We start from the raw sequence: 17,610 nt of genomic DNA, 5'->3' as shown, positions 1-17,610 counted from the left end.
ACTGAAAGCACTGACAATGCTAGGTATGGTCCCAACTGGTCCTTTTGTAACTAATGGAAGCACCAACTTTTGGTGAACTTCTTAAAATGCTTATAATGATGATACCTGCTCTCTTGCTGGCCTCCCATAATGCCGTTCTGTACTCTGCAGGTGTAGTTATCGCTCCAACCAAAAATGGCAGTGTTAAGTTCTTCATTGATTATTAATATCATTTACAGGAAATCAAGTTATTTTAAGATACATACTCCAGGTTTAAGAGCAGTATCAGGTTAGATTGCTTCTCGGCCTTTTGGCTAAGATCAAGTGTAGTACTGGGCCTTTTGGCTAGGTACAAAAACACTTGGTCCTCTGGCTGGCAAGATCAAGGGGTAGTATCTGTTCTTATGATCTTATGTGAAGAACGGAGAAACACTTGGTCCTCTGGTCTAGGCCAGCAGGTGGAAGCTTGATGAAGGCAGGGTTGCTGTGCTCCCATGAGGGAGGTGCCTGATTTATTTTTGGTTAGGGGCTATGCACATGAACCTTTTGCCAAATCATGCTTCACTTCCTTTGCCCCAGCCATTAGGCGGGTGGGAAGTTTTTTCTTTTTCCGGCCGCCAGCTGGAGCCTTACAAAGGCAATCAATGGCATTGAACCTACACACTCCAGCACATTTTATGTGTTTGGTTTGACCCCACCTAAACCTCTCCACTTTGCCTCAAAGGGAAAAAAAATTCCTTCCTGACTTCAAGTTTGCAATTGGACCAGGCCCCATGATTAATTTTGTACTATTTTCAACAACCCTTTATTTTCTCACCTGCTACAAATTCATCCAACTACTTCTTGAAGGTATCTAATGTATTGACTTATTCAAGGAGAGAACTCCACAACTTCACAGATCTCACTTTAAAAGAAAATAAATACATTTTTAAATATTAGGATTAAACCTTTTTTCTTGTAGTCTGTATGGATGCCCTTGTGTCTGCTAGAGGGACCTACTGGTAAAGAGAGATTATTATATGATCCCCTTATATATCTATATATAGTTATCATACCTGCCCTTAAGGGCTTCTTCTTCAGCATTTGCTGTTAGAAGCATTTATTATGTTCTAACAGCAACATAATAAACATATATCTATTTTATATAGGACATATATATATTATCTGATGAAAATTATGAGTATTCCACAGAGCACCACATGAAGTCAGTGGCACATTTTGCAACTGATGAGTGATATAGCAAAACAATTATTTAATGATCAAACAAGCTGAACTCTTTAATTAAGTATTTTAAAGACATATTGACACAGCAGAAATTGTATAATAATGAATTGTATATTTTCAAGAAATGTCCCAACATGAATTTTTGTGCGTGTAGCTATGGGAAATATATGTTTCTCCTAGCAATCCATTCACAAAATATTTTGTATAGACATTTTTGCAATGAACTGTACCATGAAATATGTCTTTAAAGCGATTGAAACATTGGGGACAGTGTTACCTCCAAACCCACTTCACCAACATTCTCAGACCTAGCAAAGTTAAGTGACAGAATAATTCAAATGGAAGGGTTCAGTGCAAGTTTTGTCTTAAATGGATCTGCAGCCCCTGTGAGTAAGAGTAACATTACTTATCAGTACTTGGACCCATGTTATAGAACCATAGCAGTATAGAACCATAGCAGTAACCCATAGCAAACAATCAGGTATTTTCAAACAACAACTGACCAGCCAATGTTACCTGCTTAGGGGCAGATTCACTAAAGGGCGAATTGTCGCCAGCGACTGCTTCACACACATCACACCACTTTGACAGGTGCAAGTTGTGCCCTGGGCACCGAGCGCTGGCAACTTTTCGCTAGCGTCACTTTGGCAGTGCGAGCATTTCATAGCGAAGATGCGCTAGCATTCGTTTGTGCCTAGTGAAAATTCGCTAGTGATCTTGCGCTTAGGCCAATTTGCATACAGAGGGTTACCGTATTTAAAGTTGTATGTTTATTTAAATGTTGGTGCAAATGCTTGAAGTTACTACTTTTTATTACACATGTCCAGGGAACCTTAATAAAGACAAGAGAGTTAATATAATGCCCTACACATGCGCCCACTGTAAAATGAATGCTCCATATATTATAAAATGTGTGGAGAAAACCAGTTACCCAAAAAAGTAAGTTAGGACTTTTGCAGCAAATCCCGCTGAAAAAAATGAAAATTCGCCAACGTTTTTTGAATTTTAATGCATTTTTTGGCTCACAGGATATGATTGATAGAGGAAGATCATCTTCTTTTTAGCACTTCGCCTGGCCTAAGGTGGTGAAGTCAACTCTGGCAAAAGAGGCAACGTTCAATAAAATCCACATTTTAGTGATTTTGCAGAGTAACAATCGTTCGCAAGAGTGAAAAGTCGCCTGCCGATAGAGTGCGAATGAACGCTAGTGATGGGAATAGTAGATCCCTGTAAGACAGGTTATGGGATCCGTTATCCGGAAAACCCATTTTCCAGAAAGCTCTGAATTACAGGAAGGTCACCTCCCCTAGACTCCATTATAGGGAAATTAATCTGAATTTTAAACTGATTTTTTTTCTCTGTAATAATAAAACAGTAGCCTGTACTTGATACAAACTAAGTTGCACAATTATATGCAAAAAAAATATATTGCACTATAATGATCGAAATTCTGACTACTTATCTGGAAAACTCTAGGTCCCAAGCATTCTGGATAGCAGATCTTTATAATTTATAAAATGTTGCACTGTTTCTCTCCGGAAAACAGTCAGAATAAAGCAGATAATCCATCAGGCTGTACTGCAGCAATATAGCAGGTGGTAAAACCTTCCGGAGGCAGACTATCCTGCTGAGCTGATATATGCATCTCTGACAGAGCTGAACTCAAGCTGGCTATGGATCACAACATCCCTCTCTTCCCCCTCATCCTTCCTTCAATAAATATTCTTCCTATACTAATGAATATATATTATGTATGAATTTTCAGAATACTTTACTGCATTACTATAGGTACAGGATCTATTATCCTTAATGCTTGGGATGTGACATTTTATAGGGTTTTTCTATAATTAGGATCATCGTACCTTAAGTCTTCAAAACATAAAATTAACCCAATAGGATTGTTTTACCATCAATAAGAATTTATGTAGCTTAGTTAACATTAAGGACAAGGACAAGGCATTGTCATTTGCAGAGAAAATGGAAATACAGAAAATGTAATTATTTACATAAAATTGACTCTATAGTAACTACAGTATAGGATATCTAATTCTATTTGCCTAAGTCCTGTCAAAGCAGTATATACTTAGATGTACAGTGTCATATTTGGGGAACTTGGGGCCCAGCACCCACTGTTGAACCCCCACTGCTGCTCCACACTATTACAGCAATCCCACCACACACCCTGTTTGTTACAGGAAATAACAAAAAACTGTTTATTTTTAAAGCAATAGGCAAAAAGTATGTTTAGCACAATTTCTATCTATTGAACTTACACTGAACTAGAGGGTATACTGCCACTCTTAGCAATGTGCACATCAAATTATGCATGTTTAAGGAAACATATTTCTAATATTAGCACTAAGAATTGAAATTCAAATGTTAACAAACATTTAGCTAAATGGTCTGAGAGTCAGTTGAATTTTTTTACATAACTGACATAGAATAATCATATTTAGGAATCAAGCATCTCAGTTACATTGTTAAAGCAAGATGTTAGACAGATAGTTTACTAAGACAGCCTTTGGTCACTTATTATTATTATTATTATTATTATTATTATTATTATTATTATTATTATTATTATTAAAGACCTCAAAATGGGACTCAAGATTAATATTACAGGGATGGGACCTCTTATCCAGAATGCTCGGGACCTGGGGTTTTCCGGATAAGGGATCTTTTTGTAATTTGGATCTTCAAATCTACTAGAAAATCATGTAAAAATTAAATAAACCTGGTTTCGGTTACAGTAAGGATTTATTATATCTTAGTTTGGATCAAGTACAAAGAACTGTTTTATTATGACAGAGAAAAGGGAAATAGTTTTTAAAAATTTGGATTATTTGAATAAAATGAAATCTATGGGAGACGGCCTTTCTGTAATTTGGAGATTTCTGGATAACAGATTTCCATATAACTGATCCCATACCTGTACCTATTTTCAGTTTTTAAATGCCATCTACTATTTGTTCTGCATTTACTTATTTTTTATTATACTGCTTTTTAATCTTTAATTATTGTAGCCCCTGATTGAATTAATGTCTTTTTGCCCTTGATTATATGTATATAAGCATATATAGATTTATATTGTTTTAAAATCCATGGGGGGTATTCAGTACTTCAGTTTGGTTTGTCAATAGAAGCCAGGCTTTAGGGAAAGTCTAGGGAAATCTAGACTTTAAATCTGGATTTGTGATTGCAGGAAAACCATTTTATCACAGTACATTTAGTTATTATACCCTTGGATCGTCTTCCTGGCAAAAAAGCAGCTGTTCCTTTGGTCTTTAATTGATCAGTGATGAATGCTGCAGCAAAAACAGGGTGTTGGGTGGATAATTCATCAGTCGGCTAAACTAGGATAATCAGTCACCATTATATTGTTATTCATGGTGAAAATGATGTCCTTGTATAACAATGACAATACATCAGCAGGGTAAGTTTTGGGTCTAATATCCTCCAATATCAAATGCTTATATGCAGCCTTGCTTCTGAATCATGATCTTGGTATTGTACTGTAACCTATGATACTTGTACCCTGGTTACTCTAGTATTGAATATCCTGTTCCAGATCATCTACCACTTCTGGTTCCTGATCAGCCCTGAGTCTTCTATATTCTAGTTCTGGTATCTTCATTTGCCTATGTGTCCCTTGCCAGAGATTTTACCTATTTCACACATTTACTTCTTTTCAAGTTGTAGCTTCTGTCTGTGCCAATGTCTGTTGAACAGCAGATACATATTGTACAGTACAGCCGCTGATGTTTTGCAGCCAGCAAAGTGTTGCACCTTTTCCTTTCTGGTTAAGTTTATTTTTTGCATTTGTATTAATTTACTTCCTGGTATATAGCACAGACACATTTCCAAAGCACTTTACATAGATTATACATCATTTACATCAATCCCTGCACAGTGGAGCATACAATCTAAGGTCCATATCACATTGACAGTAGAGACAATTTCATCAGGAGCCAGTTAACCTGCCTCTATGTTTTTGGTCAGTGAAATTGGAGTACATGGAGGAAACCCACAAAGACACAGGGGGAATATACAAACTCCTCGCAGATAGTTCTCTGGCAGGAATCAAACTCAAATTTGCTGCATTTGTTTTACAGTTTTTCATTTCTGCCATCCTGACTATCTTGGTCTAGCATTCTACCAGCATTTAGATTTTTCTCATATCAAGGTTACTTTTGTCATAACAACCTTTTCCTTTACTGCAGGCCATATCTTGCATATCAGATTGCCTTTTATACTACATACATTTCAAGCTTCTATTCCTTTAGTCCTATCCCCCTTCCCTTTTAACATGGTCCTGTTAGTTATAAACTTAATTTACTTTTACTGTCAATGCAATTACCAAATAAGATTATCATAGTCTCTTTTCCAGACTTAACTTACTCCTCCCTGTAAGCCTTATAGTCAGTGGCTTTTGTAAGCCCTCAACCTCAGAATGTGACAATGCTTTGCACAAATGGAGAACATTACCACATTTATGATGCATCTAATTCTACTTTATGTGTATTAGATGTTTGCTCTGTAACCAACAAGTTTACCCACAATATATTTTGCCTCCTATAAAGCATTATAACTAGTAGGCATCATTAAACAATAAACTGTTTAAAGACATTCTCATTGTAAAGTCTGTGAAGAATTTTTCTTTTACAACTGTTAAAGTCAATGCAGAACGACACACTATGGGGTGTAGGGTGTACCTTGTACATGATGGTCTTTGGTGCACAGGGTCTTTGGAAAGCAGACAAGTTTCTACAGTTCACTACAGGTTATCAAGGCAAATAAGGATTATCCAATCTGAGAACATTAAGACATTGAAGAGCCCTCCAGTTCCACAACGATATTGAAGATCCCTCCAGTTCCATATGCCTACCCTTTGGGCCAGTACACAAACAAAGGATTCCGTTTACATTGCAAAGTATAAACATATTTTGACTAAGGTGAAGGGGGGTGGGGACTGGGAACTGAAATTCATATATAAATGATTCAAAACTGTTGTAGATGCATAATAATTATTTTTCAGACACAGGAGTCATTTACTTAGAACCCAGACAGAAGTCCAAAGGACTAAGGGGTGTTAGGGGCAGGGTAAGCATTAGCAGTACAAGGCTTGTGTGATGTGGTCTGTGCTTGCTGGCGCTCCTGAAATACAAGTTAGAGGAAGGGCTGTAGCAGGATACCTAAATGCCTCACCCTGCCAGTCCCCCATGAATGTAGCACTGCTAAACACAGGCAGTACTGTATTCATGTACCGAATATAGGCCTATGGGGTAAATTTATCAAAGAGTGAAGTTCCACCACTAGAGTGAAATTCCACAGCTCTCAAATCATTTCTATGGGATTTTAAAAGGCGTATTTTGTCAATGGGTGAAAGTTCACCCTTTGATAAATACGCCTATAAAAATCTCATAGAAATGAATGGAGAGTGGCGGAATTTCACTCCAGTGTCGGAACTTCACTATTAACTTCACTCTTTGATAAATATACCCCTATGTGTGCCAAACAACAGGTGCACAGAGACTTGCGCCGATTTGGCTATCTGCAGAACAGACATTGTAGATTGTGCTTGTATTTTGCACATTACACCATGCCATACAGGTAATAAATGGCCCCTGATATGTTCCATTTTATTCTTATAGTTTTTCATACATAAATGGTTTATTTGTGTGTTTACTTTACCTGACTTTTCTTTGTAGTGCAAACAAATCAAGTAAGCTGATGTCAGCTGCACTCAAATGACTGACTGATGCTGGAATCAACTAGCTGGAGCAGCTGAAATGTGTCAGTGACTCACAGCATGATTGTGTTGTTTGCAGTTAGAAAACAAAGTTGAGTTGAGGAACATTGTCATCTAATATATATAAAAAGCTGTAAGTCATATTAAGTAAGTACGTAATACTGCTATATGGCATTTATAGTTTAGTGGATTTTTTAAAATACTAATAATTCCCCCTTGTTCATTGAAATACATTTCATAAGAAAGCTATTTTGTAATTGATGGAAGCAGGGAGGTGGTGAGTTGTGAAAGAAGGAACATGGCAAATCACTAACTACATACTCAGAAAAAATAAATACCTCAAATCAAGTCTAAAATCTGCATGGTGCTATTTGTAGAACATAAAGAAGAATGGAACATGAATAAAACGACACCATTTTAGTGCTTCAATCTTTAATCACTGTGTAACTCCAATTAGCTTTTGCTCTTCTTTTTTTTTGTGTAGACTTCATCATTTTCCTTTCATCGTCTATTAATGTCAGGATAATTGTTCTGTCTACTCCTCCTCCTCTGCTTGACCCTGGCCTAAAGACTATTTTTGATTCATCTTTTACGTCTTTCATGTTCTTAGTAAAGGAACACTTGCAAAAAAAAAAAAGTTTCAATTATAATAGCAGCCATATAAAGGTTGAGGTAAGGATCTGTTTTACATTCCTTGATTACACCAACTGTTCAAAAGAACCTAAACGTAATAGGCAATTAGCAAAGGCACACGTGTTTGACAACAACATAAATTACCTGCGAATAATGGCGCCTCATTAAAGTAATCCTCTTCGTTTAATTTTTTGCAACAGCATAATTTACTGGCAAGGAATACCTATGGTGTTCCCTATACTTTAAATCCATTAGCTGGTCAGGTATTAAATACAAACCAAAAGAAAACACAGTGGAAGACAGCAGTCAAGCTTGAACAGTTAAAAACTAAATTAATTATAGTCCATTAAAAACATTAACAGCAGCATGGCTGCGTCAATGAATCAGGAGAAGCATTTGAGGAAGGTGATTTGCCAGCTTATTGCATTTTGGGCACACCACCTTTACTCATAGGCATCATGACATAAAGGTGAATTATGAGTACACAAGGGCAGACGTTTGGGGAGGAAATAACACTATTTGCATTACTACACACAGTGTATAAGATCTTTTTTTACCTCATCTTTAAGTGACAGTGCACATTGAGGCCTAAATGTTACCCCGCTGCACAGAACGTACGTATGTGCTCCACGCCACTTTTGATGGATAAAAGGAACTTTATGTGCTTTAAAAAATAGTGGAAATTGAAAACTGCATGATACGCTTTCCTTATTTTCTATTTGAGCAGGTATATACACTATAGATGACAGTTCCCCCTTTATGCATGGATAATTAACGTATAAACAGCACACAGGAAACAAATGTATAAATAATAATACAAATGTCTATTTTGCAGTGTAACATTAATGAAAATTATCATGCAATGCACATTTTCCTGCACAAAAATTGATTTTTCCAGTGATAAGTTGTATTACATGCAAACTGTTGCAAAGTGCTTAACGCGAAATCTTTTTTCTGTGGGCTCTACAGGTTTGCTAAACCTATCTTAAATTAGCAAAAATGTGCATTGGCAATATTTTTTCATTACAAACTTTTACATTCACCCATTCGTTTTGTGATTGTTTAAATACTGTACATACAGTGCATCTTCTCTTTACACACTCCCCCTTATTTCCATTAGGAAACTTAAATCATTGTTCCTTTCCTATGAATGTAGCCCCAGTGACTTATTGCTGCCAGGGATGTTAGGGCAGTGGCCCATTGGAAGATTTGTGTCCTGTGGGTAAATTATGTTCCTTTCAGGCAACAAAATGGGCAAAAATACTGTGCGTGTTTGTCAGGTTTACTAAACTATCATATTTGCTCAGTTCAAAAGTCTTACACCTATGTTGCCCTTTTTTCCTCTTTCCTACTTTTTACCTGTTAAGGGCCACATATTGTATAACTGAATACTGAACTAGAATTGGCCATGTCCCTTAATTCAACAAGGTAGTTGTTGGTATTTAGAATGATGACAAGCAGAGGGACATTTTTTCCAACCCTGTTTTCTATCATAATATTCCTGATGAGCCAGGGTCTTTAAGCAACATTTTCAGAGCAACATTTTAGAGTATATACAAGCAATACCGCTCTGCCTCACCACAAGTGTCCTTTAAAATGCAGGCAGCCCATGGATGTGTCAAAATGTTTGTGCAATATGCTATTCTTCTTGCATATTCCTTGATGACTTCAGGAGGATCAATCTAACCAGCTCTAACCAGCTGCATCCTCAAGTCATGACTTGGGAAGGTGGGTGGTACTTACTGCTGAAGGCTTCATACATTCCTGTGCATGCCAAGTTACACCAATATCTGTGGTTACACCCAGATCTCCCCTCAAACTATTCCTCTGTTTTGCCACCCTCCTTCCCAATCCCATATTTCAGAGGTGATCATTTTTATTTGCAAAGGTGGTAACTCTAGTGACACCCAGCCTAAATGCAAATGTAACAGAAGAGCTTCAGTATTAGAAGGAACAAAACAAAAAATCTATTTAGCAGTTCCACCTAATGACCCACTTAGCACATCCGTGGGAATATTGAGAGATTATATTTTTTGCTTTACTTGTTTAAAACTAGGTTTTTACATTGTTCAACAGATGAAAATTTGGTTTGTTTGGTTATGAGTTACAGAAAAAAAGTTTGACTGCTCTTTGTGATAGTTACAGAAGAAGACCCTGGGAAGAAATGATCTCTCGCTACTTTAGTGACTGGAACCACGCCCTGATTGACAATTCACTTGCAATTGATGGCAATGTTCTAAATTTCTCAGTGCATTAGTGCCATGCTCCCAGTACAAATTGTAGCCTCTCACCAGCCTGACACAGTAAACTATTTTCTACTTTAAATTTATACACATATTTCACAATAAATCCTGATGTATAATAGCCATAATGGCTGTTTCTAAGGAATATAAACGGCTTTCATGGCTGATTAAACCTCTCAGACTCAGTGCACTACAGCATTTAATCACTATGGCAGATGTTTACTGCCTAGTGTATTACCTGGAAACAGACAAAATTCCTAACTGTTCTCCTGTGCCTCTGACTCATTGTTCTAGTTTAAATTCACTGCATATCCATAGAATTTTTAATTTTAATTATTTCAAAATTAATTTCTTTTTCTGACATTGGTTTGCTTTCAGTTAAAAAATACATAAATATTCTATCATGTGTCATGTAATATGTAGAGGATAAAAGTAAAATCTTTACATATCATTTAGAATAGTCATGTTTTTAATCTAAACAGAGTGATCTATTAAATCTATTATGGCTGTGCTATTATAAACTATAACTCTTTCAAAAGGAGTGTCAGCATTTACATGAACTCTGTCATGGGACTACATGACAACAAAGATGCATTTTCATTAAAAGCTCTACAAATCCAAATTGCTCTGTTATTATTATCATTTATTTATATAACACTGACATGTTAACACACCCCTTTACAGAGATTGTTCATCTTTGAGATCAATGGAGTTTAAAGTTTAAGGTCCGTATTACATTCACAATACACTATGGTAAAGTTTATGAGGTAACAACTAACCTGCATGTACGTTTTTGTTATGTGGGAGCATAAGATGAGATCTATAAAAGAAAAGGATGGTTTATGGCAAGTAATATTGTATGTCTAAAGGACTTAATTTACAAACACAAGTGCAAGTAATTGATAAATAAAAATGGATGCAAGATTGTGCCCGTATTGATGCTAAAATTACCAAGCTGGGCCAAGCTGACTGGACGCCCTAAGCAACCTGGCCGCCAGCCCGCTACCGCCTGTGCACGTGCCCAAAACTAATGCGCGCATGCGCAGTAGCAGAGGGAAGGCAGGTGAGTGACAGGGAGGGGAGGAGGGAGGGGAATGACAGGGAGGGGAGTAACGCAGAAGGAAGGAGAGAGGGGGTGACGGGGAGGGGAGTAACGCAGATGGGAGGAGACAGGGGTTGAAGGGAGGAGGAGGGTCATTCCCTGTCATTCCCCTCCCTCCTCCCCTCCCTGTCACTCACCTGCCTTCCCTCTGCTACTGCGCATGCGCGCATTAGTTTTGGGCACGTGCACAGGCGGTAGCGGGCTGGCGTTGGGAACATGGAATAGGGGTAGGTAGAATACGTTTAATATGTACCTGCCAAGCACCCCCTTATAGTTGTGCCCTAGGCAGGTGCCTCTGCCTACCCCTTGTTCAAGCCCTGGGTACTTTCATCCAAGCAAGCTTCTTGCACTTCTATATAGTGGAGCTTGGGACCAGTGTGCCCATCCTGCCCCCTCTGTTGAATCTAGGGCAATTGCACCTACTGATGCCAGGGAAACCTGGAGAAACCACCATCTTGAATATGTTTGCAATTTCAGGCTCAGCATTCAACCTCTTCAGGGAGAATATTTCACAACTTTCACTGTTTGCAAGCCAGGCTTGCAAGATAGGTTGGCCTCACAATTTGAAAAAAAATAAAACTCATAGTTACCAAGATTTTCTTTTTCTAGACTGTAGCATGACAGTGGGCAACAAATGAGGCTCATCTTTCCTGTCGTGAGAAACAGAGAAATAGCAAGCAATAAAAAGACTTCCGATTCTCCCTATCTACATCTTTTTCTGTACTGAGGGATCTTCCCCTAATAGGTATAGGGTTGGGAAATCCTTGCCCAATTCCATGCTTTAGTCCACGAAAAGAAAATGTGCTTTAATATTAGGAGGTACATTAATCCATCTCGCATAAGTTCTCTTAGAAGGCTGAAACCCCATCTTAAATTTCGAAGGGATGACGAAAATAATTAGTTCTCCTACATTACTGAATTTATGGTAGATCTTGAGGCATCTGGTCACATTGAGAGGGTGGCACCTTTCTTCTTCTCGGGTCTTTGCATCCTGACAAAAAACAGACAGAACAGTATCTTAACTAAGAAAGAATATCAAAATCCCATTATCGATGCAAAAAGCATGTATCTCACTAACTATTTGATGGCTATGAGAGTGATTAGGAGATGACGGTGATGGCTATGACGGCAGTCAGGGCCAATCTGGTAAGGACTAGAAGCCTAAATGGATGATACTTTGCTAAAAATTTAAGTTCTTCTGTACCATTTGATCTTCTCTGGGAAATATATGAGGTAATATGAAGCCCAGTAAAACCTCCCATTTCATGGATAAAGCATCTGCTACAAATGCTTGGTTGTCTGGAGACCATGAGCAGAAAATATTCATCTTCCTGTTGTTCCTGGAGGTCACCATTTCTAAGGGGAACATTTTATCAAAAAGTTAATAAGGGGTTGTTATTTCACTGCTAGTAGCAAACAGCATTTTTTTCTCTTTCCCTCTTTCTGCTAATTAAGGGGGAGGAGTTAATCAGGTAAATTCGGATCAGGCTTTGTGTTCTGTGGTTATAAACCTTTAAGTTTGTAACCGCATAGCGAGTGTGGGAGCTGCTAAGCGAGTATTGCATTAGATATAAGTGTTGCATGTGAATTAAAGGGATACTGTCATGGGAAAAAACCATTTTTTAAAACGAATCAGTTAATAGTGCTGCTCCAGCAGAATTCTGCACTGAAATCCATTTCTCAAAAGAGCAGACAGATTTTTTTATATTTAATTTTGAAATCTCACATGGGGCTAGACATTTTGTCAATTTCCCAGCTGCCCCTGGTCATGTGACTTGTGCCTGCACTTTAAGAGAGAAATGCTTTCTGGCAGGCTGCTGTTTTTCCTTCTCAATGTAACTGGATGTGTCTCAGTGGGACATGGGTTTTTACTATTGAGTGTTGTTCTTATATCTACCAGACAGCTGTTATCTTGTGTTAGGGAGCTGTTATCTGGTTACCTTCCCATTGTTCTTTTGTTTGGCTGCTGGGGGGAAAAGGGAGGGGGGTGATATCACTCCAACTTGCAGTACAGCAGTAAAGAGTGATTGAAGTTTATCACAGAACAAGTCACATGACTTGGGGCAGCTGGGAAATTGACAATATGTCTAGCCCCATGTCAGATTTCAAAATTGAATATAAAAAAATCTGTTTGCTCTTTTGAGAAATGGATTTCAGTGCAGAATTCTGCTGGAGCAGCACTATTAACTGATTCATTTTGAAAAAAAAATATTTTTCCCATGACAGTATCCCTTTAAGTGTTAAGCAGCATTAAAAACCTTAGGGTGTTTAAAACTATAAAGGCGTTTGTGAGGAATTGCACTTGGGAGACTGTAAGTACTCAGTGTAAATATAAGTGCAAGTGGGTTTGCTGGTATCACTCAGTATGTGTCTTGTCACATGTATGTGGTGTTGGAGCTGCAGTTCCATGCAGTATTTACATGTGAAAGTTGTCAGTGGGATTTCATCTTGGAATCTGAACTGTAGACTCTAAGGGGGGAAACTTGCAGCATTGAGTGCAGCGACAAATGTGGGGGAGGAAAGGAGGCTCGCAGAGCAACCACTGGCAGGGGCCAGTGGAGAGGGAGGAGGAGAAGGGGCAGTGGAGGCTAATGAGGGAGGAAGGTTTGTTACAGTTACAAGGGAAAGTAGGGGACAGAAGGGCAGGGGGGCTGGCCCACAGCTTTTTCAAAACAACAAATTCACAATTTTGGCTAAAGATGCTGGGGAGGAAAGCTCTGAACTGGCGGACTCTCAGAGCACCCTGGGAGGCAGTGGCTCTAATAAGGGTGGTGAGGGGAGTGCAGAGAAGGAAAGGCAGGTTTTAGTTATAGGGGATTCAATTATTAGAAAGGTGGATAGGGTAATCTGGCCTAAGGACCCTTCATGCCGAACAGTCTGCTGCTTGCCTGGTGCTAGGGTTCAGTATGTGGTGGAACGAGTGGACAGATTATTCTGAGTAGCTGGGGAAAACCCAGCGGTCTTGGCACACATAGGTACCAATGACAAAATTAGAGAATCATTTTAAAACTAGGAGTAAAGTTGAGGATGAAGACTTCCAAGGTTATTTTACCTGTGCCACAAGCAACGCTAAGAAGACAGCCTCGTAACTGTAACAAACCTGCTTCCCTCATTAGCCTCCACTGCCGCTTCTCCTCCCCCTCTCCACTGGCCCCTGCCAGTGATTGCTCTGCGAGCCTCCTTTCCTCCCCCACGTTTGCTACTGTCCTCAATGCGGTAGCTTAGGGAGATTAAAGGTGGCCATAGACGAAAAGATCCGCTTGTTTGACGACATCGCCAAACGAGCCGATCTTTCCCCGATATGCCACTAACGGGCATGGACATATCGTGGGTAATCTGAATGTTCGGCCCTATGGCCGAACGATCAGATTACGATGAGAGCGCAATGGCTAAAGGGTTGGAGGAGATTGAGATAGTGGGCAAAGGAAGGGAAAATGTGGTGGATATTTGGTTGGGGGTACTGTTAAGGATAGGAGGACCACATGTCCTATGCTCAATATGGCACCAGTATTAAATGTATCTTTGCAAATGCAAGGAGTCTGACTGGTAAAATGGGAGAGCTGGAGGTGCTGGTGGGGAAATATGATGTGATTGGTGTGGCCAAAACATGGCTGAATGAGTCGTATGACTGGTTGGTTAATATCAGCGGCTATACTTTGTTTCAGAGGGACAGAGGCAATAGAAAAGGAGGAGGGGTATGTCTGTTTGTTAGGCAGGATTTAAAATCTTATATAAAGATGCGGGTTGAGAATGTTGCTCCTTTAAATAATGGTACCAGTATGGTTATAACAGATACAGAAAAGGCGAATGTGCTAAATCAGTTCTTTTCTTCAGTGTATTCTTCACTTCTTAGCTGCACTGATGGCTCAGCTCAATCTAGTTAGTGACTGACTCAGGAAATGGTTTATAAAGCTTTAATAAAAATGAATGTAAACAAGGCTGCAGGGCCTGATGGCACACACCCCCAGGTTTTAAAAGAGCTTAGTTCAGTTTTAGACCAGCCCCTATTTGTGATTTTCATCTGGTATGGTACCCATGGATTGTAGTAAAGCTGATGTCTTTCCAATATTTAAAAAGGGATTACGATCTCAGCCTGGCAATTATAGGCCAGTAAATTTGACATCTGTGGTGGGCAAATAATTTGAAGGCTTGTTAAGGGATCACATTCATTGACAAATTTCATTGCTTTTTATGATGAGATAAGTAAGATGCTGGACAGTGGGGGGGGCAGTAGATGAGATCTATTTGTATTTTGCCAAAGCGTTTGATACTGTGATCCACAAACGACTGCTTTCTAAACTAAGGTCTGTTGGGCTAAATTAAATCGGTTGTACATGGATAGGCTATAGGATCGGGTACAGAGGGTGGTTGTTAATGGTACATTCTCTGCTTGGAGTAAGGTTCTTAAGGTGGCCATACACGGGCCGATAAAAGCTGCCGACAGACCGTGTCGGCAGCTTATTGGCCCGTGTATGGGGGCCCCCGACGGGCTTCCCCGATCGAGATCTGGCCGAAAGTCGGCCAGATCTCGATCGGATGGGATTAAAAATCCCGTCGGATCGCGGCCGCATCTGTTCGTTGATGCGGTCCCGCGATCCGACCGCCCGTTTGGTGAACGCTAGGATCCGATCGTTGGGCCCTAGGGCCCACGATCGGATCAGCCCGATATTGCCCACCTCAAGGTGGGCATATCGGAGGGAGATCCGCTCGTTTGGCGACATCGCCAAACGAGCGGATCTATCCGTGTATGGCCACCTTTAGTGTAGTCCCTCAGGGCTTGGTATTGGGTCCACTTTTATTTAACTTGTTCATTAATGACTTGTATTGTAAGTAATGTATCAGTGTTTGCAGATGACATAAAACTATCCAGCCCAATTCATTCCATCCAGGATGCGGCAACAGGATCTTGACATACTGGCAATCTGAGCAGCTAAGTGGCAAATGAGATTCAATGTTGATAAATGTAAAGTCATGCACCTGGGATGTAAAAATATCCAAGCCACTTATACCCTTTGTGAGACTGCACTAGGCAAATCCATTATGGAAAAGGACCTTGGAGTCCTTGTAGATGATAAACTTGGCTGTAGCAAGCAATGCCAGTCAGCAGCATCAAGGCCAAATAAGGTCTTCAGCTGTATTAAAAGGGGCATAGATTCACGGGAGGAGAGGGTTATTCGTCCACTTTATAGAGCACTGGTAAGGTCCCATCTAGAATATGCCAAGCAGTTTTTGTCTCCAGTGCTCAAAAAGGACATTATTGAATTAGAGAGAGTCCAGAGAAGGAGAACTAAGCTGGTAAAAGGTATGGAAAATCTTAGCTATGAGGAAAGACTGGCCAAATTGGGGTTGTTTACACTGGAGAAGAGGCGCTTAAGGGGTGATATGATAACTATGTATAAATATATAAAGGGATCATATAATAATCTCTATAATGCTTTATTTACCAGTAGGTCTTTCCAGCTGACACAAGGTCACCCATTCCGATTAGAAGAAAAGAGGTTCCGCCTAAATATTCGGAAGGGGTTTTTACACTGAGAGCTGTGAAGATGTGGAATTCTCTCCCTGAATCAGTTGTACAGGCTGATACATTAGATAGCGTTAAAAAGGGGTTGGAAGGGGTTTTAGCAAGTGAGGGAATACAGGGTTATGGAAGATAGCTCATAGTACAAGTTGATCCAGGGACTAGTCTGATTGCCATTTTGGAGTAAGGAAGGATTTTTTTTCCCCCTTCAGATGGGGTTTTTTGCCTTCAACTGGCAGTTAGGCAGGTTAAAATAGAGTACAAAGGTTGAACTTGATGGACGTGTGTCTTTTTTCAACCTAACTTACTATGTAACTATGTAAAAATGATTTTTATTCAAGTGATTTCCACTGGGACAAGCCATCGAGCTGAAGGACTCTTAAGTGACATTTGGCCCACTTGACAGAGTACATAGTGTATACCATTTTGCAAATCACCTGCTGGCATATTTTAGCTGTAGTAATGTCTAAAACCACTGCTTGGTTTGCCACATCCAATTTCCTGTTGTCTGGAACACAAATTTGAAAAGCTACTGTACATATGATGACCCCTAGAAATGTCATTCTCTATGTGGGTTTTAAAAGTGATTTGCCCCGATTTATGAACTAACCTATGGATTGGAAGTAAGAGATGGATATGTAGGTTCAGCAGATTCAGAGATGGAGCTTTCACTAGATTATCATCAAGATGGGCAAAGCTCTCCATGTCTTGAAGGCAGTAATAGGGATAAGAACTGGGGACTGTAGTATGACCAAACAGAAGTGCTCTGTACTGGAAGTGTTTGTCACATATGGCGAACCCAAACCCAAGAGGCATGCTCTACTGCCTATAGCAGCCACTTTTTACCTCGGGCCTAGACGTCAGCTATTTGGGTGCTGCCAGGTCTTACCTCACGAATATCCAGCAACTCCCACAAGGGCAAGCAAGGGAGCCAAATGTACAGCAGGGAAGGAACAAGTAGAGAATGATTAATCGTAGTCAGACAGGCCGAATCAGTATAAGAAAAAAAACAGCTGAGATGTGAGACGAATGCTAGGTCTGAAACAGGTCGCAGTCAGAACCAGAAAATAACCACTGAGACATGAGACAAATGATAGGTCAGGAACAGGCTGGGGTCCAAATCAGAAAACACAAGGAGCAGGAATCAGTTAATCAGCAA

At 39.6% G+C, this 17,610-nt stretch overlaps 1 pseudogene; it reads left to right on the top strand.

Moving 5' to 3' along the window:
- The first annotated feature begins 273 nt into the window (after nt 1-273).
- Nucleotides 274-414, top strand: LOC121396323 (annotated as a pseudogene).
- Nucleotides 415-17,610: the final 17,196 nt, after the last annotated feature.

The sequence above is a fragment of the Xenopus laevis genome, chromosome 1L, assembly GCF_017654675.1.
Source record: "Xenopus laevis strain J_2021 chromosome 1L, Xenopus_laevis_v10.1, whole genome shotgun sequence".
NCBI classification, from domain to species: domain Eukaryota; kingdom Metazoa; phylum Chordata; class Amphibia; order Anura; family Pipidae; genus Xenopus; species Xenopus laevis.
This window is presented reverse-complemented; position numbering and strand designations above follow the sequence as displayed.